The 24,077-nt window shown below is 43.4% G+C and overlaps 1 protein-coding gene across 9 annotated transcripts in view; it reads left to right on the top strand.

Moving 5' to 3' along the window:
* SEMA5B (semaphorin 5B) overlaps positions 1-24,077 on the top strand; it is a 363,514-nt gene that overhangs the window by 81,951 nt on the left and 257,486 nt on the right. Inside the window, exon 2 of one of the 9 annotated variants that reach the window (XM_078854781.1) lies at positions 23,021-23,100. The exons of the other annotated variants lie outside the window; for them this stretch is intronic. The gene's annotated coding sequence lies outside the window, so the exon portion shown is untranslated. The remainder of the gene's footprint in view (positions 1-23,020; positions 23,101-24,077) is intronic. 9 annotated transcript variants of the gene reach the window in all.

Genomic DNA, 24,077 nt, shown 5'->3' with positions numbered 1-24,077 from the left:
CTCTGGTGTTAACTCAGTTGATTTAAATATTGTGAACAGTGTTTTCCTGCCCCCTTCCGTTTATTTCAACATCCTGTGTGTATATGAGCCTGTGTCTTGTTGTTTCTGTTCCAAATACATATGAGAAATGCAAAGATTGGCCTCTGAGCCCATATTCACACACATGGTCAGTTCACCTAATGCAGGGGTGGGCAAACTTTTTGGCCCGAGGGCCACATCCAGGTGGGGAAATTATATGCAGGGCCATCAATGTAGGGCTTGGGGTGTGGGAGGGAGTGCGGGGTGCGGGAGAGGGTGCGGTGTGCAGGAAGGTGCTCAGGGCAAGGGGTTGGGGTACAGGAGGGGTGTAGGATGTAGGAGGGGGCTGAGGGCAAGGGGTTGGGGTGCAGGAGGGATGCAGCAGGGGGCTCAAGGCAGGGGTTTGGGGTGCGGGGTGCAGGAGGCGTTCAGGATGCAGGCTCTGGCCTGGTGTTGCTTACATCGAGTGGCTCCGGGGTGGCAGCGCAGCGGGGCTAAAGCAGGCTCCCTGCCTGCCCTGGCCCCTCGCCACTCCTGTAAGTGGCCAGCATGTCTGGCAGTAGCTCCTGGGGATGGGGTGGGGCAGGCCGCTCCACCGCGTGCTGCCTGTGGGTACCACCCCCGAAGCTACCATTGGCTGCGGTTCCCCAGTGGAAGCTGCAGGGGGCGGTGCCTGCAGGCGAGGGCAGCGCATGGAGCCCTCTGCTCCCCCCTCCCCCAGGGGCCGCAGGGATATAGTGCCGGCCGCTTCTGGGAGCGGCGTGGGGCCAGGGCAAGCAGGGAGCCTGCCTTAGCACCGCTGCGCTACAGGGCTGGCAATCCGGATCCAGCCCGGGGGCTGTAGTTTGCCCTCCCCTGACCCAAAGGGATGTGAGAGTAATCCTACTGAGGCGAAAATTAAGCATGTACTTTGCAAGATCAGAGCCATTGCGACAAATCAATAGAAAGCACCCAGTTACGCCTGATTCTGCATTCTTTACCTATCCCTGTGGAGTTGCCATTTTTTATACTTCGTCCCCTGCGATAAAGTCCTCACATCTCTCTGTTGTCATTTATATCAGGATGTCCCAGCATCGCTGTGGCACATAATCATGACTCTGGGGTGCAAACAGTACATCACTGAGATGTGGTGCTATTGCGTTTTTTTTAATGTCTTAGCAACACTACCCAAATCAGAGCTGTCCCTTGACAATTGGAACATGTGGCAACCCTGAATTTATTATCCTTGTGTATTCCAGTGAACATGGCACAAAATATTTCATGCTAATGAGAGATCTCCATCATCTATCTAGCTTAATCAGTCCTAAAAGCAGTGGATAAAGCAATCACTTGTGTCATCATTTAAATATTGAGAAAAGTAGTATTTGTACAACACAACAAAAAAAGCCACTCGAGCTAATAATGTAGCAGTTTGACACAATAGATTTTAACAGCCTGTGTGGTGCTGCTTGTAAATATGTGGTTAGGGAGATATTAAAATGCAGATCATTGACCTGATAAGCCATAATATCATCTTCAGAGCCATTAAGATGTGCCGGTTGAATGAATATTTAGAATCTCTGCAGCATGCGTAGTAAAAATTTGCATGAAAAGTATTTATATGTCAGGTGCAGAGGAAGCATTTCAAAGTGAAAGATGTGGGCCACTTGAATTAATCTATACTCTAAATCAGGAGAGGCCGGAGTTCTGCCTAGGGGTTTTATGTGATCCTCTAGTACCCCTGTTGTGGCCCAGTGCGATACTGCCTAGTTGATGGAGCAAAAGACTGGGAGCTAAGAATCCTGGGTTCTGTTTCTGGCTCTGCTGCTGACTCACTGCTTGAACTCTGGCTAGTAAACTAAACTTTCTGAGCCTTGGTTTCAATCTTTGGATAAAAAGTGCTATATTCATGCAAAGCATTAGTCAGTGATGGGCTCTGTAGAAAGTCCCAACATAGATTTCCCAAGTGCAGAAGTCATAATGGGAAGCTGCTTCCATGTTCTTCAGTTGCTATAAATTAACAGAGGCAAAGGATTAGTAGTCGGTGCTCTCCATAGCTCAATTCTGGGGTTCAGTCTTTGGGGCCAGCAGGAGGTCTGAGTGTGGTGGAGACAGAAAGCTCATCCCTTGGGGAAAGACCCTTCTGTCCTATTAAACATCATTCCCGAAGGGAGTCCCATCTCCTATGAATGGTGGTGGTTAAGCAGAAAAAAAACAAGGGAGTTTCAGAGATGCAGATATGGTTTCTACTCCTTGGCAAGAAAAATAATGGTAATGACATGATCCAATGGTGATGTAGTGTCATTATGGCATAATGCACATAGATTGTCTGACACCACAGAAAAGTCCTCACCACCCCATCACCAGCTTGCAGGATGCAAAAAGACCTTGACATTGGCTAGAATTGTCAAGATCTTCTTGTATCTGCAGGCTAGTGCTACTGATCACTGATTATGCATGGAACCTAAATGGATTGGCCTCTTAATTTTGGAGAGAGGTAGTAATCTGAGATTATCAAAGGATGGCTTTGGGGAAAACTGACTCTTGAGCTGATTTCTTTGTGTGCCACATTGGAGGCACTATAATATAGTTTTTATTTCGTACATAATTGTCAACTTAACATTTCAAGGGGGAGGGATTTGGAAGCAGTTCTCTGTGCAAACATATTTTCATTCGATCAGTTCTTGTTTTAGGGTAAAATACACTGGCCACATCACACCATCCGCTCATCGCAGTGTGAGAGATGGAGATTCTCTCCCCCGCTCCACCCCCTTGCCTCTTTCTCCAAAGCGATATAATGTCTTTCTCCAAAGCGATATAATGAAATATGCAGTATGTTAAGAGTTTGGTGTCGTCTGCTTCAGAGTGAAAGGAGAATCAATAATTCTTAAATCTCTTAGCTGATGACTTGTCTGAATGCCAACACTGATGCCCTCAAGAATAGCCTGCCAAAGTGACAGTCCAAGTGAACCAAGCAGGAGGTAATTTCCATAAGTCATTTTGGCAACATTTTAAGGGCAAAATCCTGCAGCACTTAGTTCTATATTAGAGCAACATTTCTTATGAAGACTGGATCAAATCCTGGCATTCTGTTTCCCATTTACCTCAATGGGAGTTTAGTCTCAGTAACTAGAGTGAAGACTTCAGGACCTGGCCTAGTGGGGGTGGAGGTGGGGGTGTGTATGTGTGTGTCTGAGAGGCTGACCCAGACCTGTGGGATTTGGGTCTATTGAAATGGTAGATGTTTAAAAAGCATGTCATGAATCACTTTGGTAAGAGCTGGTTTCAGAGTAACAGCTGTGTTAGTCTGTATTTGCAAAAAGAAAAGGAGTACTTGTGGCACCTTAGAGACTAACCAATTTATTTGAGTATAAGCTTTCGTGAGCTGCAGCTCACTTCATCGATGAAGTGAGCTGTAGCTCACGAAAGCTTATGCTCAAATAAATTGGTTAGTCTCTAAGGTGCCACAAGTACTCCTTTTCTTTTTGGTAAGAGCTGACTTTGCCTGCTATTCCCTTAGCAGGAACAGAGAGAGCAGGCAAGAGGTTTGCCTTTTCAAACGATGCTTTTTGGTGCTTGCTGGCAGTGTTCACACTGCATGGTGGAGCAGGGATTCTACTCTGGGGTGCTGTAGATCTGCTCCCTTCTAAAGGCTGCTAAATTGTCCCCCGCTAAAGATTACTCTTTTTCTTTGGCCTATGAAAACACCTATGGAAAGAGAAAACACTTTGCCTTTGGAGTGCAGCAGATTCCACCAAAGTGATATGGAGCATCAAACCTACAGATGGGCTTGAACTGAAACCATGCCTCCCGTTATCCTTGAGCTTGGGATCCAAGCTCCGTAATTTGTCCGTCTGTCTCTAATGGGCTACTCCAGAAATTACAGATCCAATCACCTCCAAACTTTAGATCAAGATCCAAGCTCTCTGACTCAGGTTTATGACTACCTTCCCCATGTTCTGTAGTGACGATACACCATAGGAGGCCAATATCTTCTGCTCTGCAAATTACTCCATCCAACAGTACCGTTCCAGCCCAGTCCTTGGTAGGGATAGAGTTCTACCTTAGCTGCTGTTTTCATTGCTTTTCCTTTTTCTCTCCTGCAAGTTGAAATTTATCCCCTTTGTAATGGGCTCAGTTTTTATTCACAAAGGATCATGCCTCTTTATTAACCTTTCAGGAAGACTGCACAAGTGGTGTGAAACACTGTTCAGTGGTGCATATGGCATCATAAAAGCCACTGCTGGTATCATGCAGCTTTTTAAAATACAGCAAATGAAGTTGCTTGGTATTTTAGTAAGGAGATTAAATCTTTCTTTTTTGTTTTGTTATTGTTTTTTGTACTTCCTGGTTAAAGACTTGTAAATAATCAGTGTGAAACTATCACTGTAAATTATAATTAGAAGATAATATATAGATGGTTCATTATTTTTATGAATCCCAGTTCATGATATTTAATAGAGTCTATTGCAAAGTTCCAATAATAATAAAAAAAATCAATACTAAAACCTCTACTACTGATCCAAGTAAAGTCAAACTTTGTCAGGCCATGTAACATGGGGCTATTTGTACTTTCTTCTCTGCTGTTTATCTAAAGCACATTTATTACATTCAGTAGATTTCTACTTCTGGCAATTTATATCTCCATGAGTTTAAGAGCCTTTGCCTAATTTAAGACCAGCGAGATTTTCACCACACAGCTACAGTTCCACTTAAAGAATAATTTCCATGCCATTCTGCTCTCTGGGGGGAGATGAGGCCAAAATTAAAAATAAATAAATAAATAAATAGAAAAAAGAGAAACCATGAGAAATAAACAGCTTCAAACTACACAATATATTTCCTGTAATGCGGGGTCTGCTGGAGGGATCTTTGGCCACAATATAAGCTATTTGCAGATAAATCATGGAAAAGATGCAAAAGGTTTTATATTATGAGTTAGCGTGTATGTGTGTTTGCACAGAGGCTGTGTAGCAGGCTTTTCTGCTTACTACCTTTAATTAAACTGATCAGACAAGATTTATTGCTTCCATCCATTGAGGCTGCTTTTGAAATACTGCAGCCTGATTCTATTAAGTCGGCCCAGAAATGTCATTTTAAAAAATGGCATTGTGGGCCTGATTTTCACGTACACAGATGTCTGCTAATCAGACTCTGTTGTGTTGTTTTGTTGATTCATTTCAGAATTTCCTCACTGCAGCATTTGTCACGTCTGCTTACTTAAAGGCCTGGGAAATGTTGGGAGTGAATGGATTGCACACCAACATACTCCTTTAACAAAAAGCGGCTTTCCGTTTGGATCTTGAGATTGGCAAGAAAGGGGATGTGAGACAGAGAGAGAAAGCACCTTGTAAACATACAGAAGGATCTGCATAGTTTCAGGAGCTGATTGGACCCAAGTTATATGTAAAGAATGGCAAGGCAATATGCATAGCAGATACCAGAAGATGAAAATTAAGGAGGTGTTATTAACCACCAAATTGTGCCAACCGAACTCATGTCAAGTATCAGAGTAGCAGCCGTGTTAGTCTGTATTCACAAAAAGAAAAGGAGTACTTGTGGCACCTTAGAGACTAACAAATTTATTTGAGCATAAGCTTTCGTGAGCTACAGCTCACTTCATCGGATGCATCGGATGAAGTGAGCTGTAGCTCATGAAAGTTTATGCTCAAATAAATTTGTTAGTCCCTGGAATGCATCCGATGAAGTGAGCTGTAGCTCACGAAAGCTTATGCTCAGATACTTTTGTTAGTCTGTAAGGTGCCACAAGTACTCCTTTTCGTTTAATGGGGAGATGATCAACTTAAGGGTAATAAAATACCAGGAAGATGAAATGACATTAGATACACAGAGAACAGTAGGCCCCAATCTAATAAAGGGCACATTCAAATTGGAAATGAGGATTAACTGTCAGATGGTTGAGAGCAATCGAACAATGGAATAGTTTGCTTACTGAGGTAGTTATAGCAAACTCAGTAGAGCTGTTCAGATATCTAGGTTCAATAAGTGTAGTGTTGAATTTTTCCTACTTGACACAAAGGTTTGGATTAGATGACCCAGCAGTCCTCTTCCAATCCTATCCTCTATGACCGTTAGTTGGGTAATCTATATATTTAGTACAAATGCTCTTACAGAGAAACAAGATTCTTAACCTTTAACAGAAGAGAGCATGAGAAGAAGAGTCAGAGACAGGATCCTTGAATTACAGCTGTGCTCTAGTTTCAAAATAAAAGCTGAAGAGTGAAATGCTTAATTGTTTTTCTGGTTGAGATTTGAAGCCCTTGGTTTCACAGTATGCTGTGTCTGGGCAGTCTTGTTACTGCATGAAACTGACAAATGACTAATTTACTTCTGGAGTGAATTAAGATAAACTGAATTAAGGCCACTTTAATTTTAAATAAGAGTGTCCACACAGGGTTTTAATGTAGTTTAACTAATCTGGATTAATTTTCATGAGTGTCCTTATATAGACAAGCCCTAACTTCCTTTGATTCTTTTGAAAGTCAAACTGTGTTCATGTGTTTTTTTTGGACTACAGTTGACATAGTGGCTATAAATGGTTAAATGGTTGATCTTCATTAACCTTCATTAGTCCTCATGAGATGTTGAACTGTAGATGCTCTATTTTATCCTTGCACATATTGTACTATTAATTATAAGGGCATACATGGAAAAAGAGACTGTGTACAGCAGTGGTTTTCAACGTTTTTTTCCTTGCGATGCAGTGGAAGAAAATCACATATCCCCGTGACCCAAAACAATAATATCTTTTGACTTAGAGCTTCATAAAATCACAATAGAGGGCAATACATGCTAGCTTTAACCACTTCACTTCAAGTAATAACTAAAATTAGACACTGATGTTACTTGTGAAACAGTCTTTTTTACTCCATTATATTGTATTTAAAAATATCAGGTTGAGTTTCGCTTACTTAATGTGACGGGTGGGCCTGCCTGGTGTTCATGATCGCCACCAAATGAAAGTGCCATCTGCATATCAGATGCGCTGTTGAGTAGGTTTCTTCTTGCTTTTGTTTTTACTCTTGTCTAAGTCGAAAATCCCAGGTCACACATGTAGGTTGTTGTGAATCATAGCAACAACAGAATACCAATCTTACTTATCCATGGATATTCTTTGAAAACACTTATCTAAGATAATGACAGTTTTAATGAGCTGTGGTGTATTTTGAGTGTGCTATCACAGGTAAATTGCAGCAGCTCTTTTTCTTGCTCAGGCATCAAGTTTAGCTCCATTCTTGATTTCAGGATTTTCGAAAGCAAAATTCACACAGCAGTTTTCCTTCAAATTTTCAAACCCCTCTTCAGGGAAGTAGCAACTAAAATTGTCAGAGCAGTGAAATGTAGCTGTCTGACACTTCATTTCATTCACTTTTTCTTCACTGATACGGTTCTCAGTGTGTGGTAACAAAGTTGGGAACATGTAGTAGCTCAGACAATTACTTTTCAGTTGTGCTTGCCTCAGTGCTAATGACTTTTGTAATGCTTGTATCTGTTCACAGCATCGAAACAAATAATTGTTTCTTCCTTGTAACTTCAAATTCAGTTGAGTTTAAAACTGAGAAAATCTCAACTAGATATAACCACTTTATTAACCACCCGTCATCGTCAAACAAATTTGCCAAGTTAGACTGTTTCTCTACCAGAAAAATGTGAATCTCATTCCTGTGTTCGTACACCCTTGTAAGCACCCTGCCCTGTGACAGCTACTGCACTTCAGCATGAAACAGGTAATGAGAACGCTTTGCTCCCATTTCTGAGCATAACACTTCAAAAAGCCTGCTATTCAGTGAGCTTCCTCTAATGAAATTAACCATTTTCACTACTTTCTTCGGTATTGCCATAAAATCAAGGGAAATCCCCTTGGACACCAAAGCTTCGCAGTGAATGAAACAGTGATTCGAAACGACATCATTACCAGCTGCCTCAGATATTTTTTTCACAACTCCGCTATTTCTACCTGTCATATTTGCTGCACCATTCACTTGTAATTCCTTTGCAATTAGCCCAGTCCAATTTGTATTTTCCAGTTACACAGTCACACAGAGCTTCGAATATCTGTGCTCCTGTTATATTTGTTACTAAAGTCAGACAACACAGCAAATCTTCCATAAAGTCGTCTTGCCATACCTACCTCACATAAACTAACAGTGTTATATTTGAAATATCACAATTTGAAATATCAATACTCTCGTCAAGTTGGATAGCAAAATCCCTGCCTGACTGTAACTGAGTAATAAGCTGGGCTTCCAAATGCTCTGCAATATTACATATTCGCTGAGACATTGTGTATAATCACTGAGAGGAATACTTCTCAATTTTTCGCAAACTTCTCTTCAAAAATTGTATGCACTATACCATATTCGGCAACTATGGACCATTTTTCTTTATGGGATGCTACCAAATACGATACTGGTTGAGTCTCATCGTTCAAAGTAGTTGACCAACTAAGAAGTTGTGCTGGTAACTTTAATTCCTGTTGCTTCCTTTGAAAATATTCAAGAGGCTTATCAATGAGTCCCCCATGTTTTGTTTCTAAATGTCTTCTTTTAACTTTGATGGTTTTAAACTCTCGTTTGCAAACACCTTGTTGTAAATAACACACTGCGACTTTGGATCGTGGTTTGTGTTAGCTCAGTTGATGACACCATATTTCAAAAAAGTATCACTAGTCCACAATTTGGTTTTCTTTTTAACAGGTGGTTTGGATGAGAACGACATGGCAGAAGTCTGTCCGTTATTACTAGAACTTTCTGTTGCAGATGACGTACTTACACTTATTTTCATTTTCAGATGTAGATGGATCTCATGACTGGGTTTCTGAACTTCTTTTTCTTATTACAAAACAATCCATTTTTCAGGATTAAGGTTTGTTGATTAAACCTTGCAACTTGAGTCTCCGCAGCATTAACAAAACTGACAGTGTGTGGAAAGCAGTCTCACTAGGTGATTGCATTCAAAATGGCCACGTTGTGTATGTGTGTAATGCATAGTGTTTAAGAAACTCTCTGCAAACAAGTCTTAACCGCAAATAAGTAAGACGTCTGATATTTAAATGATTGTAATGTTATTTTAAAACTGTTCTAAAACATCAAATAAAAGATGTTTTAAGAGATCATGAGACTTTAAATTTGCAAGTGACCCAGTGCCTAATACTCTGCAACCCAGCACTGGGTCGCGACCCATACTTTGACAACCACTGGTGTGCAGGGTTGTCATTTCCTCTAGTTTAAAAAAAACAAACCCAAACACCTTTTTCCTGTGGAAAAAAATGAAAAAGCTGGAGGAAAACTTTGACAGCTTTATGAAATGAGATGCAAATTACATACTGCCAGAACTTCACCTCTTGGTGAAAATGGGACAAACTAATCCTAGGTTTAAGTCCACAGAAGTGAGGGAATAAAGAAATTGGTGGCATTGCACCTGCGAGGGATTTAGTCCAGGGAATTACATACTAAGGGAAATGATTAGCAAAGTAAAATACATTTATTTCTTTGTGCCACAGTTATACAGTTTGTTACTCGCCTTATTTTTAAATGCTTTGACAAATGCAAAATGCCTAATTAATGAAGTTCCAGAGGGATCTGAATAATGGATAATGGTCACCAAATGGTAATATTTACTGTTTCTGAAGATGAAGTGGGTTGATATTTGCCATTCTCATACACTGAAATATATTGCACAAAGTACTTACTGATTATTACATTCTTGTAACAGAATTCATACAATGATTTAATCTGCTCAAAAATTAATATAACTCACAATGATCCTCAGTTATCTGGAAGTGACTGTAAAATTGTTTAATTTCATATGATTTTGGAAAGCACTCCCAATGATTGGCAGAATTTGTTAGACAGCCAACAGTACACAGCAACAGAGAGAAGAGGACTATGTAATAATGCTTTGTACTTGTATATCCAAGTATGTTACCGTTATTAATTATGCTCACACCTGTGAGATAAATATTATATATTATAAATATTAATACAGGTGGGTAAATTGAGGCACACAGATTAGCTATTGTGGTCCTTTTATGACCACTGCTCTCTACTGGATGGAATGTCAGGGCCTAAGTGTTTGTGATTGTGACCTCATTTAATAGCTGGTCTAAGAAGAGGCTGTAATCTATGGTACTCCTGGAAAAAATAGATGCTGAAGGCTCTCCTTTAGTGTCAGTGGCTAAGGCTGTGGTTGGACCATGGGATCCTTAGATCAATTCCCCTCTTCAGCGTGTGGGTGGCATAGGTGGTGATTGTGGTATCTATATGTGGTCCCAGATTACATTGTCAAATGCTATAGTCTCTCGCTCTTCACTGTATACTACAATCAAAGGATTGATGTGATACGTTATCAGATGCAGAGTGTTTCCATTGGCTGATGGTGGGCCTAGGACACTTTAGGGACATGGGGACTTGTTCTGATCTCACTTTCACTAGCGTAAGTAAGGAGCTACCCCAAAGAAGTCAATGGAGTTTCACCAATATAAAACCAGTCTGAAGGGAGAGCTAGGGCCTGGTGTTTTATTTCGGTGTCCAAGAGGGTGTGGATCTGCGCCAGAGACAATGGACATGGAGAGTGAGGTAGATCTTAAAATGCAAAACTGAGGAAAAAATTATCAGAAGTGAAAAGGGTTGTATCTTTCTGCTTGTACAGAAAGATACAAAACAAGGTTGCTGTTTGCAGAGGGAGTCCACTGAACTTATTAACTATTACTATTTGTTACAGTGTGCAACTGTGCCTGATGTAGAGCTGGTTGGAAGATGTTTTTGTTCCCATGAAAACATTTTTTTAAAATTTTCATAAAAATGCGACTTCAAACTTTTCAAACGTTTTCATTGAAAAACTGAAAACTTTTCCGTGTTCAGCAACTGAAAACCCAGAAATTTCAGATGAAAACTTAGTTTCCAGCCAAAAAAAGTGTAGTTTTGGGGCAATGAAAACAAAACAAAATAAAAAATGTATAGAAATTGGATATTTCCATTTCTCTAGATGTGCATGATGGTGTTTCTTCCATACCCTTATTAGCCAGCCTTTAGAGATCTTTCCACCTCTATTCGGGTTCTGCCACATTTCCTACTGCACACATGGAACTTGTGGGCCATCAGAATGTTGTTTCAACCTGTGTGATGACAACGCTGTGGAGACCTGCCCTGTGTTCTGTAATCCATGCAGGAGATCATGCTGCTTTGTAATCTTCTCTGCCTGTGGTAGATTAGCCGAAAAGTATCATTAGCGTACTGTGGTTGTGTAGTGCAAGCAATAGCAGAGGCAGTGCAAGCAATAGTTACCAAAACAGTGAGAGAAGTCATAAAGGCTGAAGAAGGCAAATCCAAATTAGCAGCAGCCACTACAGTATGTATTAAAGAATGGTGCTTTTCCAAAGCAGCCTAATTCTTTGGGGGCAAAAAGAGCAGCATGCTCAATTTTACCCCTGGTATCATATAAATATTTGCGTTGCCCAATAATGACCCTTTGAGATTATGCCAGTAGAGTTGTGGCATGACCCAAGAAAGGTAGATATTTCTCCATGAATATTTGTAGACAGAGGTGTGGGAACATGGGGTGCTGTGTTGAAGTGGTTTCCATTATAGACAGGGTTTACAATTTGGTTCAATAGCTCTCAGAACTCCCACTCTACACATTGTTCAAGCACCCCTGTTTGTAGAAATGTGTAGGCAAAAGTGCATAGCACACTGTGTTCTACAAATAATATATACCATGTTCTCAACTAAACCCTGTAACTGGGTGAAGGTCTATGGCCTGTGTTATAAAGGAGGTCAGATTAGATGATCAAATGGTCCCTTCTGGCCTTAACATCTATGAATAACCACTATTATTAATGTCCACGCTATAGTGTAGCGTTCATGTATGTGTACCTGCTCAGCTGCAAAAACAAAGGATGCTTAATTAAAATGCATCTTTGATAGTTGAATAATGTCCATGTTATTTAAAAGACATAAACATCGAGATTGCGCAGCCTGTTGTAATAGCCCGTGTAGCTGAAGCAGGCTGACAACATTTCCTACTAGGAATATCTTTTCCAATATCTTAATTCCTCTAAGAAGGTGCCAGAAGTCTTTCTAGTCAGATACCATAGGCTAATCCCTCTCTGCTCTGTGGTGCTGTAATTGGATGGACTGTTCATCACAGCAGAGAAAAGAAGCCTTTCCTTGTAACTGTTCCTCTTTTCAGTTCTTCCTGGCTTGTCAACCTCTGGCAGGTTCTTCATTCTTTACACCATTCCACTTCAACTCACTTAACAGGTCATTAGCTGTGTATCTGGGAACTTACTGTGGGTGTTTCAGTACCTTTCAGGACTTTTCTTGTCTTTCTTGATTTTCCTTTGTACTTTGTGTTTTTTATAGACTGCAGTAGGGCCAGATTCTGAACTGAATCTGGCCCTGACTTTATAACTCCTTAGCATTTGCAAAAAGAAAAGGAGTACTTGTGGCACCTTAGAGACTAACCAATTTATTTGAGCATAAGCTTTCGTGACCTACAGCTCACTTCATCGGATGCATACTGTGGAAACTGCAGAAGACATTATACACACAGAGACCATGAAACAATACCTCCTCCCACCCCACTCTCCTGCTGGTAATAGCTTATCTAAAGTGATCACTCTCCTTACAATGTGTATGATAATCAAGTTGGGCCATTTCCAGCACAAATCCAGGTTTTCTCACCCTCCGCCCCCCCCTCCCCACACAAACTCACTCTCCTGCTGGTAATAGCCCATCCAAAGTGACCACTCTCTTTACAATGTGTATGATAATCAATGGCCCACCTCTACAGCAAACAAATTTAAGAGATTCATAATTGCTGGTTTTGTAATACAGAAGCAAGGGAGGGAGTGAAAGCTTCAAAATTTAGCTCAAATCTCCTCTAGCTGAAGAAACACTATAGTGCTTTAGCAAAAAGGACGAGGACACTTTAGGGACATGTGGCACCTTAGAGACTAACAAGTTTATTTGAGCATAAGCTTTCGTGGGCTAAAACCCACTTCACTGGATGCATGCAGTGGAAAATACAGTAGGAAGATATATACACACACTCAGAGAACATGAAAAAATGGGTGTTGCCATACATACTATAATTAGAGTGATCAATTAAGGTTAGCTGTTATCAGCAGGAGAAAAAACCTTTGGTAGTGTTAATCAGGATGGCCCATTTAATATTTCAAACAATTATTTAGGATCAAATTTTGCCATGGAGGTGCCTGTGTGCTGCACATTAGTAGCTGAGAGAAGAATTTGGCACTTTAATTTTTAAATGCTGTGTCAAACCTATATTAATAGCAGGATCCAGACTGGTTTAGTCTCTTCTAATAGATTCCATGCTACCAGTATGGACTCACAAATGAGATAATTTTTTAGCAGCATGGTGACCACTGGAGATGTATGCTCAGAAAAACCAACTGCAATTAGTAATGTTGTTACTGAGATGATACTTGAGATAGTAGCAAGCAAGAGACGCAGCTGGAAACTTGGAGCAGCGTGTTCTAAGCAGAGACAGGTGGGAGGGGAAGGATGGTCTTATGGTTTAGGCACTGGAGTGGTACTTAGGGGAGCTAGGTTCATTCAGTTTCTGACTCTACCACAGACTCCCTGTGTGGTCTCTGGCACATCACTTAATCTCTCTGTGTCTATTCAGATTGTAAAAAAGAGCCTTGTACAAGGAGTTCACAGTCTGTGGTATGGTGCCTAACATGCTGGAGCTGACTGCTAGGCACGACCTTAACACAAGTAATAATAATAATCTGATGCGTGAGCTTTCAGTGAAATTTACATGGAACAGGGATACAGAATCCCTACAAGTGCCCCTACTGGATGAAAAGCAAGCCCTTCAATGATGACGGTTATATCAGACTAGACTCTCAAGAGAGACATAGAATCGTGTATGCTGCTTAAAAAAAGGATATTGACTATGAAGGCTCTAAGCTATTTTTCCTGAGATCTCAGACCCATAACTCAGGAAAAGAGAGAGGAACTGACAGAAAGGATGAGAGCCTTCCTCAAAGAAGACATTATAACATCATTATTGTATCCGGCCAAACTCGGAGGGCTTTGTGATGAGCAAAACTACATTTTTTAAAAAGCAATAAATCATCCACAAAGTTTTAAGAGACCTAGAAGGAAGGGAGGCCCAGGAGATATGCCATTGAAGGAAGCTCTCGGAGCATGAGGAATTCAAAAAAGATTTCAGTGGGACTTCTGTGAGTAGGGGCTTGCAGCACTGGTTCTATATTTCCTTATTCTTGATTAGTTTATCTTGAGGGACTTGGAACTTGGACTGTGGCAGGACCATTTGTCTTGGACTTGGATTCCTCTCTGGTGAGTTAGTGATGGAGTTGTACACTTTATGTTGTGCTGAAGCATGAGTTATGAAGAGCCGCTGGGTGCTGCTCTCCCCAGAGCAGGATTTTTTCTTAATAAAATGATAGTGGCTCTAGTTTTGAGATGAAATGCAGACAAGTTGTTACAGCACAAGCGTGGGAGACGGGAGACCTGGTCTGTTTCTAAGGCTGCCACAGATTGTAAAGTAAAGCAAAGGATCATGGATTTGAGGCATGGTATTTTTAAAATTGCTCAGTGCTGTCCTAATTCTGCTTTCATTGAAGTCAGTGGGAGTTTTACCATGATCTTCAATGGGAACGGAATCCTTTATGTTGCAGACTGCCTAACTGCACAAAGTGGGTAGGTCTGTATGATCAGTTGGACATAAAAATGGCTATGTTCCTACCTCAGAGATGTTAAATCATAGAATCATAGAATATCAGGGTTGGAAGGGACCTCAGGAGGTCATCTAGTCCAACCTCCTGCTCAAAGCAGGACCAATCCCCAATTTTTTCCCCGGATCCCTAAATGGCCCCCTCAAGGATTGAACTCGCAACTCTGGGTTTAGCAGGCCACTGCTCAAACCACTGAGTGATCTTTATATATACTGTCTGGTGCATAGGGGGAAGTAAGTTATAACCATAAAGAAGGGACAAATTCTGACCCAGGTTTCACCAATGCAAATTTGGGGTAACTTGACTGGAATCTGTGGGCCCAGTTCACTGTTGCCCTACACCTTTTATGTACAACTTACTTTGCACTGATGGAAATGACTACCCAAGGGGCAGGGCAAGAGTGAATAAAGCCTGGTGAAGTTAACTGAGGTCAGAATCTGGCCCAAGGGAAATAATTGCCACTGGAAGAGTTAGTTGCTCTTCTCCTCTTCCATCGTAGTGTTGCAACAAGATATCCATAAGTCACTTGCTATGTGATAGGCTTGGTTAAAAATTTGCAAATTGCAACCTTTGTTCCAATATGTTTACTTTCCTTGAGTTCAGTTATATGGCAGTCCTCTCTTCAGTAAAAGGGTTGACTCATACGGTGGACTTCACTGTGGAGTGGAGTGCATTTTCTTTGGCTGAAAACATTTCCCCCCCCCCTCCCCCTTGACTGATAGAAAACTCACATTTTTCACTCTAATGGGAGCTGTGAATATGTGCTAAGAATAGAATATACAGGACCTGCCCTAAAGACTCTGCTTGGAATAGCATAACACAGAAACAATGAATTAAAGCTGTTGTGTCCTTAACCCAGCCAGTCACCTATAATAATTAACCAGTTTGTTTAGGACACGAATTTGATGCCTCAGTTGACCATCCATGAGCCTATTGTCTGTGTCTGGAACTCACATTGTTTTGTCTAGGTACTGCAGCATGTCCTGTGTGGAAGATTACTTAGCATTCTCAGGTGCTTGGCATACTTATAGTGCACAATCAAGTCGACTACAGGAATGAGTGACAGCTATAACAGAAAACGATTTCCAGGCAGCTGGTGGCTTAATTTAGACTGTTAGGATCAAATTTTGATCTGGAGTATAAATCCAACAAAGTCAACAGAATTACATTGGATTCACAGTGGTGTGGCTGAAAGCAGAATCTAGCCGTTAATGTTGTCTTTGGTCAGTCAGTCAGAGTTGCTTCCTCTCTCATTCTGCTATGGATGTCTGTGCTTCTAGATCTGAGAATCTAAAGTTCTGTAGGTTTCAGAGTAGCAGCCGTGTTAGTCTGTTTCTGCAAAAAGAAAAGGAGTACTTGTGGCACCTTAGAGACTAACAGATTTATTTGAGCATAAGCTTTCGTGAGCTACAGCTCACTTCCTGTAGTTACAGCTGTATGTGAAATGTACAATATTGAAAACTGTAGTTAAGCTCTGAGTTCTGTTCTCAGTATGTCTGGGAAGGGAGGCAGCATGACCTAATGTTTAGAGTGGGCTACTGTTCTAATTTCCCAATGCACAGCTACAGACTAGGGACCGAATGGCTAGGCAGCAGTTCTGCGGAAAAGGACCTAGGGGTGACAGTGGATGAGAAGCTGGATATGAGTCAGCAGTGTGCCCTTGTTGCCAAGAAGGCCAATGGCATTTTGGGATGTATAAGTAGGGGCATAGCGAGCAGATCGAGGGACGTGATCGTCCCCCTCTATTCGACATTGGTGAGGCCTCATCTGGAGTACTGTGTCCAGTTTTGGGCCCCACACTACAAGAAGGATGTGGATAAATTGGAGAGAGTCCAGCGAAGGGCAACAAAAATGATTAGGGGTCTGAAACACATGACTTATGAGGAGAGGCTGAGGGAACTGGGATTGTTTAGTCTGCAGAAGAGAAGAATGAGGGGGGATTTGACAGCTGCTTTCAACTACCTGAGAGGTGGTTCCAGAGAGGATGGTTCTAGACTATTCTCAGTGGTAGAAGAGGACAGGACAAGGAGTAATGGTCTCAAGTTGCAGTGGGGGAGGTTTAGGTTGGATATTAGGAAAAACTTTTTCACTAGGAGGGTGGTGAAACACTGGAATGTGTTACCTAGGGAGGTGGTAGAATCTCCTTCCTTAGAAGTTTTTAAGATCAGGCTTGACAAAGCCCTGGCTGGGATGATTTAATTGGGGATTGGTCCTGCTTTGAGCAGGGGGTTGGACTAGATGACCTCCTGAGGTCCCATCCAACCCTGATATTCTATGATTCTCTGTGGCTCACTTTTCTCTGTGGCTCACTTTTCCACCTGCAAAATGGGGACAATAATTCATTCCTGCTGTACCTCAAAGCGGAGTTATAAGGCTGGACTAATTGTTAATAAAATATTAGAGAGCCTCCGGTAAAAGGTGCAATAGGTGGGTATTATGCACTGAGCGGGAACGGATCCAATTTGCCAAAAGTAATGGTAGATTCTCTATCACTAACTATTTTAAAATCAAGATTGGAAGTTTTTCTAAAAGATCTGCTCTAGGAATTATTTGGGGGAATTTCTCTGGCCTGTCTTATATAGGTGGTCAGACTAGATGATCACAATGATCCCTTCTGGCCTTGGGGGTCTATGAATATTTACTCCACAATTTTGAGTTGGATACATTTGATCACTTGGGGCTTCGTACCTTTCTCTCTGTTGCCCATCGCTCATTTTCATCAACAGTTCCGTTATCACTCAAAACCATGATACAGCCCTTAAAATGTACCCGTGCTGTTTGTAAGTATGATGAAATGTTTCTTCCACATAATACTGTTTTTTTTTCTTGTGATCCTATTCTCACTTTCAGAACTCTGTTGAAGTTAGGAAAAAAAAGAATAATAATGAATTTCCATATGGGCTATACCTTGTAAAGAGATTATCTCCATTCATTCTTTTTGTAAAATTTTCAGAAAGGAAGCACTGTCCCAATACACAGAAGCAATTTTTCTTTTCAATGGATCCTGTGACTCAAATCTAAACCTCTGCTCTCAGAGGAACACTTTTCAAACGTTTGCTTACTGTTCAATCCCTGGTAGGCAGCCTGGGAAAAAAATCAGATGAGATGGGGCTCCTTGAAAGTTATAACTGCTTTATATTGTTTGAAAAACAGAGATTGAATTGATTCATGTAGCAGCCTGTCTCTTCTCAATAGGGGGAAAGAGTTTCCTTTGGATCTCAGGTTTTTATCAGCTGTCCAGTAAAATTGTAATATATATTTATGTAGAGCCTTTCATCTTGATGGATCCCAAAATAGTTGACAAATTGTATTCATATTTATATAATTTGTCAACTATTTTGTTAAATAACTGCCTCTTGTTTCACCCCAGAAATGGCTGCATTGCTGTGATGAGTGAAATTACCCACATTAACAGTAGTTATTAAAGCATCATCCATATGTTAGATCTATGGATAACAAAAACAATGTTTGAATTCTCTTGCTTAATCTGTCATAGGAATTAACTAAACATAAGGTGGCGAGTGTGACTCCTGCTCTGTTGGAGTTACTGGAGGAAAGGAGATCAGACAGAACAGGAGGGAATCTACATATTTTGGTTTGCGGCTTCTAGAAGGCAGTTAGGAGCTAAGAGGAATAACAGAACATTGAGAATCATAACAAAGGACCTTGGAAGCACTGCTTTAAATACCCACTTGGGGGCAAATTGTCCTGAGCCTGAGTACTGTGGGCAAAGTACACATGGACTTGGTGGGCGGAAGGGGGGTACAGAATTCCTCTTTTCTTTTTTCCCATTCCCAGCCCAGAGCTAGAGGGGAGTCTCTGGGCTGTAGCAGTGGTTATAGCAGTGGTCCCCAAACTGTTCAGGGTCGCACCCCCCCATACCTTTGTCCGCACCAGTTCCCCAGGCCCGGGAGTGGGGCCATGGCTATGGAGGGTGCGATGCAGACGGGTAAAGGGGCCGAGTCTGGGGCCACAGCTGGGGCTGAGTCTGGGGCCGGGCCTGGGAACAGAGCTGCAGTTGGGGGCCGAGGCTGGGTCCGGGACCAGGAGCTGGGTCTAGTAGCCAGGCCATGGCTGGAGCAGAGCTGGGAGCGGGTCTGGGTAGCACTTCCTCCCTGCCCCCCAGTAGGGCCCGGCTTAGGCCCTGCTGCGCCCCCCGGTCTATAGACTGGTATATGTACCCTGGTGTTCTGGCTATTGATCAGAATCATTCACCCTCTGCCCCACTGGCCACATCTTGCCTTTCCTCCATTCCCCTATCGAATGCTTTCCTACCATGGGAGCTGCCATGGATCAGCACATGGGGGTTCTGCCTCTTCCTTCCAACCCCCGTATGCATCACTGCCTTTTGGGGTCTTGTCTGCTGATACAGTGTCTGAACAACATTTCCCCCTATGGACTTATTCTATGTTCACATTTCATAGAAGACTTTATTTATATAGAGCCCAGTTGTGGGATTCTTACTGTCAACAATGAGCATTTATTTACTCATGCGAGTAGTCCTGTTGGCTACCTGCATGAGTGAATGCTTAGGGCTTCACAATGGGGCCCATAACATTACTGTCTGTAGGGCCATCCCTAGGCCCCAGGCCTCCACTGGGGAGCAGAAGCAGGCTTGAGAGGAAGGGGGGAACCACCCCCCAGTACGAGCCGCCGGAGCAGAGCAGGTTGTGCCGGGTCTCTCCACTTCCTGCCGCCTGGTCAGTGCAGGCCAGGCCGACCCCGCACTCACGGGGCGGTGGGAAGTGGAGTGACCCAGCCCCAGCCCACTCTGCTCTGCTCCCCTGGCTCCCAGCCTTGGTGGGCAGGGGGAACCACCCCCCCAGCACTCGCCGGTGGTGTGGCTGGGAGCCGGTGGCACAGAGCGGGCTGGGGCCGGGTCGCTCCACTTACTACTGCCCGGTGAGTGCAGGGCACCCGACCCCTGCTGCAGTCCTCAGGGGAAGGGGTGGAGTGGGGGCAGGGCTGGGGCGGAGCAGGGTCGGGGGCTTTGGGGAAGGAGTGGAGTGGGGGCGGAGCAGGGGCGGGGGCTATGGGGAAGAGTCGGAGCTGGGGCTGGAGCAGCATGCAGCTGCGTAGGGCACCAGCCCAAATTTCCTGGTGCCCTATGCAGATATGTACTTTGCGTATGGGTAGGGACGGCCCTGACTGTCTGAATACATCCCTGGCTTGTTTATTGTCTAGAGCATATTTCATTGCACCCTTGATGCTCTCATACTTCCTGCATGTAACTTGGCCGAAAGAGATCAGAACTGTGAAGCATCATCCTAGATTCCAGCTGGGATATGTAACGTTCTCCTCCCCACTCCCTGGCCACTTCCCATGTTAAATAGTTTCCCAGGGTTGGAAATGCATCTCATGGCTTATGCTTCAGATAAATACAAAAGTTGTGGGTTTCCCCTCCCCCCAAGTAGATTAGCTGTGTTTAGAAGTATGAAATCCATGTCACTTTTCAGTTCATCTAGGAGTTGTGTGCTTCCGAAATGTCACATTTATTGCGGAGCTGTTTGACAGGGTAGAGAGTTCTGCCGAGGGAAAAGGGTGGGGATGGGAGTTATTTGACACATATATCTTCAAATTGAACAAAGTGTGATTTATTTTTCTTTGCTGCAGTCTGCTACCAATTTTCAGTTTAGATTAATAGCTATGAAAACTGCAGTTCGTACTGTCATATTCATTAGCTATTAACACCATGTCTGAATTGACAGGACACCTATTTATTTTCTAATTCCCTTGCACGCATAAGATATGTGTCTACCATCCCTTTGGCATGTCTAACTACTTAATTTGTGCCTATCCTTCCCTAGGCTTTGATTCTTCTAACATCACACATCCACCAGAAGGAACAAATTAATACTCTATCAGGAGCTGTTTTCAAAACTTTAATTGGGAGCCTGTTTGAATTCATATTTCATGGATTCACTGCTTCAGGAACCCCTGACGTCTCTTTCCCAAAGGCATGTACTTCATTGATATTTTAATTGCTGCAATAATCAGTTTGCCAAAGAGGTGGGTTCTTCCCAAGGCTGCCAAATCCACACTGTCCAACTATAATGTGAGTGTGATTTTATATGCAGATAAACAGTCTTGGATCCCAGTCAATCATTTAATCAGTTTTAATTCAGCTGCATAATCAGTAGCAAACAGGAGGTTTTTTTAATATGATGGTCTCTCCAGATGGTTTGGCATTTTACCCAGAGTGATACAGATAACATCCCTGTTTCTCATCAGTTCTATGTCAAAGGCATCTTTAGCTTTCTGAAAATGTTGGGGGAAAAAAAGGGGGGGGGGGCGCAGGAATCGAGAGCCAAGACGTGCCTTCAGTCTTTCTCTGGTATCTAAGGAACCATCTCAGATATGCAGGCTAAAAAACAAGCCCCTTCTTATCTCATGTTTTATGCAAGGATGTCCACCAAATTTATGCAACTTGTAGAAGAGTTCACAAAGAAAATGACTTTGCTTCCTGTGTATGTTTGGATGTTGGTACTTCTAAAATTCAGATGCACTTTGGCCAATTTGTTGTTTGAGAAAAGAAATATTCACTAGTAGAAATGATGGGCTGGATTGTGCTCTTTGCATCCAGCTCCCAGGAAGGGGTCATGCTTAACGGCACTGTTCCGGGGGAGCTTCAGGAAGAATAGTGCCTTGGAGAGGTACATTCTTTCCTGGGCAACCCAGTTGCATTGGTTGGGAAGAGTCATTTGTGGCACCCATGTATAACCTGCAGCACCATCCCCCTCATTTCCCCATGTGTGACCTGCAGCTCTACTGGCTGTGGCTCTGGTTACTCTCTGCCCCTTTCAGCCCACTTCTTGTCCCATTGCTATGGAGGAACCTAGGCCCTAAGCTTCCTCAGGCACTGGTGCTGCAACTGTGACAGGCCCTAAGTAGTTCTGCAACGTGTGGTGGAACCAGTACTTACTCCTACTCCCTTGTGCAGCTGGGTAAGAGAGAGACGCTATGTGATTAGTACCTTTTAATCTCCAGCTTGTATGTGACTGTTCTTTGAGTGCTTGCTCATGTCCATTCCAAAGTAGGCGTGTGCTTCCTTTGAGCATCGCCGCCAGAAAGTTTTCCCTCCATGGTATCCGTTGGGTCGGTTCTGGTGTCCCGGAGTCATGCCCTCATAGCACCAGTATAAAGGGCCCTGCCACCCCCTCAGTTCCTTCTTACTGCCGAGGACGATGGTTGGAACTGCAGCTCATCCTTGTGTTTTCCCGCAAGTTCCTCTCTCAGTGAACTTTGCTTATTTACTGTACATGGTTCTTTTGTAGTGCTTAAGTTTCAGTTAGTTAAATTAGCAGCTAAGTGCCCTGTAAGCTGCTAAGTGCCCTGTAAGGGCGCCCCTCCCCCGGACCAACCTAGCCTGGCCCCCAACCTGCTGTGGCCAGGGCAGCCCCCCAGCCCCGACTATGGCACAGCCTGGACCTGCTGCGGCTGGGGCGCCCCTGGCTGTGGCAGCCCGGTGCTCCAGCCCTGAGTCCCCTCCCACACTCCAAACCTCTCAGCCCCACCCCCTGTGAAACCTCAACAGATTCATGAAGAAACTGAAGTTATGCATGGTCTCCCTGGCCTCCATTATCCCTTCTCTGGATCCAGGGGCTGGTCTGCTGCCTTCGACTTGAAGGACGCTTATTTTCATATTGCAATCTTTCAGGGACACAGCAGGCTCCTGTGATTCGTCATGAACCACATGCACTACCTTTTAACGTGCTGCTGTTCGGCCTGTCAGCGGCCCCTCAGATGTTCAAGAAATGCATGTAGGCAGTCATTGCAGCCTTCCTGAGGAGGCAAGTGGTCCAGGTCTACCCTTACCGTGACGACTGGCTGATCAGAGGTCGGACCAAAGCCCAGGTGGAGGCAAATGTAAAGTTAATACTGTCAACTTTCCCAGACCTGGGGTTGTTGATAAATATGCAGAAGTCTACCCTTTCCCTGGGTCAAAGGATAAAATTCATTGGGGTGGTCTTCGACTTGACCCAGGCCAGAGCTTTCCTCCTGGAAACCCTTCTGAGAAATCGCCACAGCAAAGAACTGCTTAAAGCTCCTGTGACATATGGCATCATGCACCTATGTGGTACAGCATGTAAGACTGATTCAGGCCTCTCCAGACTTGGCTGGCATTGGTATGTGCACTGGGCCGACACCATTTGGATATGGTGATTTCACTTTCCCTGTCGGTGATTACCACCTTTATTTGGTGGCTGGACCCATGGACAATATGTGCAGGAGTTCCATTCTCAAGGCCCTAACCGTCAACACCTCTCGTTACAGACTTGTCGGCGATGGGATGGAGGGCTCACTTGGGGACTCAGGGCCTCTAGTCTCCAGAAGAACTCTCTTTACACCTCCAGGTGAGGGAACTGAGGGTGGTATGCTTTGCCTGCCAGGCATTCCAACCCCACTTGGAGGGCAACTGCATGTTGGTCCTGACAGACAACACGACTGCAACGTTTTATATAAACAGGCAGGGCAGGGTGCGCTCCTCTCTCCTCTACCAGGAAGCTCTTCACCTGTGGGAATTCTGCATAGCCCACTTGATCCACCTTGAAGCCTCTTACCTCCCAGGGTTACAGAATGAGCTAGCAGATCATCTCAGCAGATCCTTCTCCTACCAAAAAAAGTGGTCCATCCTCCCAGATGCCATGATCACCATTTTCCAGAGGTGGGAAACTCCCCAGATGGATCTGTTTGTGATAAGGCAGAACAGGAAGTGTGTCCAATTCCTTTTACATAGAAAGGACTAAACCCTTTTGGAAATTCACTCAGCTTTTTGTAGCCATTACAAACAGAATGAAGAGCCATCTAGTCTTGGCTGAAAGAATTTCATCATGGATCACTTCCTGTATCCACACATGCTACGACCTAGCAAAAATCCCGGGACCCTCTGCTGACAGCTCATCCTACAAGGCTCAAGCATTGGTGGCGTTATTCGTGGCTGAAGTTCCTATCCAGGATATATGTAGAGTAGCAATGTCATTATCAGTCCACGGTTTTGCATCCCACTGCACCATCACCCAGCAAGCTAGAGATGATGCGGGTTTCGGCCGAGCAGTGTTGCAGTCAGCATGCCAGTGAATGCCGAACCCTCCACCTGCACAACTGCTTGGGAGTCACCTACCTTGGAATGAACATGAGCAAAAACTTGAAGAAGAAAAAACTATTACAGACCTTCCATAACCGTTGTTCTTTGAGTTGTGTTGCTCATTTCCATTCCAAATCCCCCCTTCCACCTGCCCCTCTCTCGGAGTTAGCTGGCAAGAAAGAACTGAGGGGGCAATGGGGCAGCAGGGCCCTTTATACTGGTGCTATCAGGGTGTTACTCCAGGGG

The sequence above is a fragment of the Lepidochelys kempii genome, chromosome 11 (genome assembly GCF_965140285.1).
Source record: "Lepidochelys kempii isolate rLepKem1 chromosome 11, rLepKem1.hap1, whole genome shotgun sequence".
NCBI classification, from domain to species: Eukaryota; Metazoa; Chordata; order Testudines; family Cheloniidae; genus Lepidochelys; species Lepidochelys kempii.
This window is presented reverse-complemented; position numbering and strand designations above follow the sequence as displayed.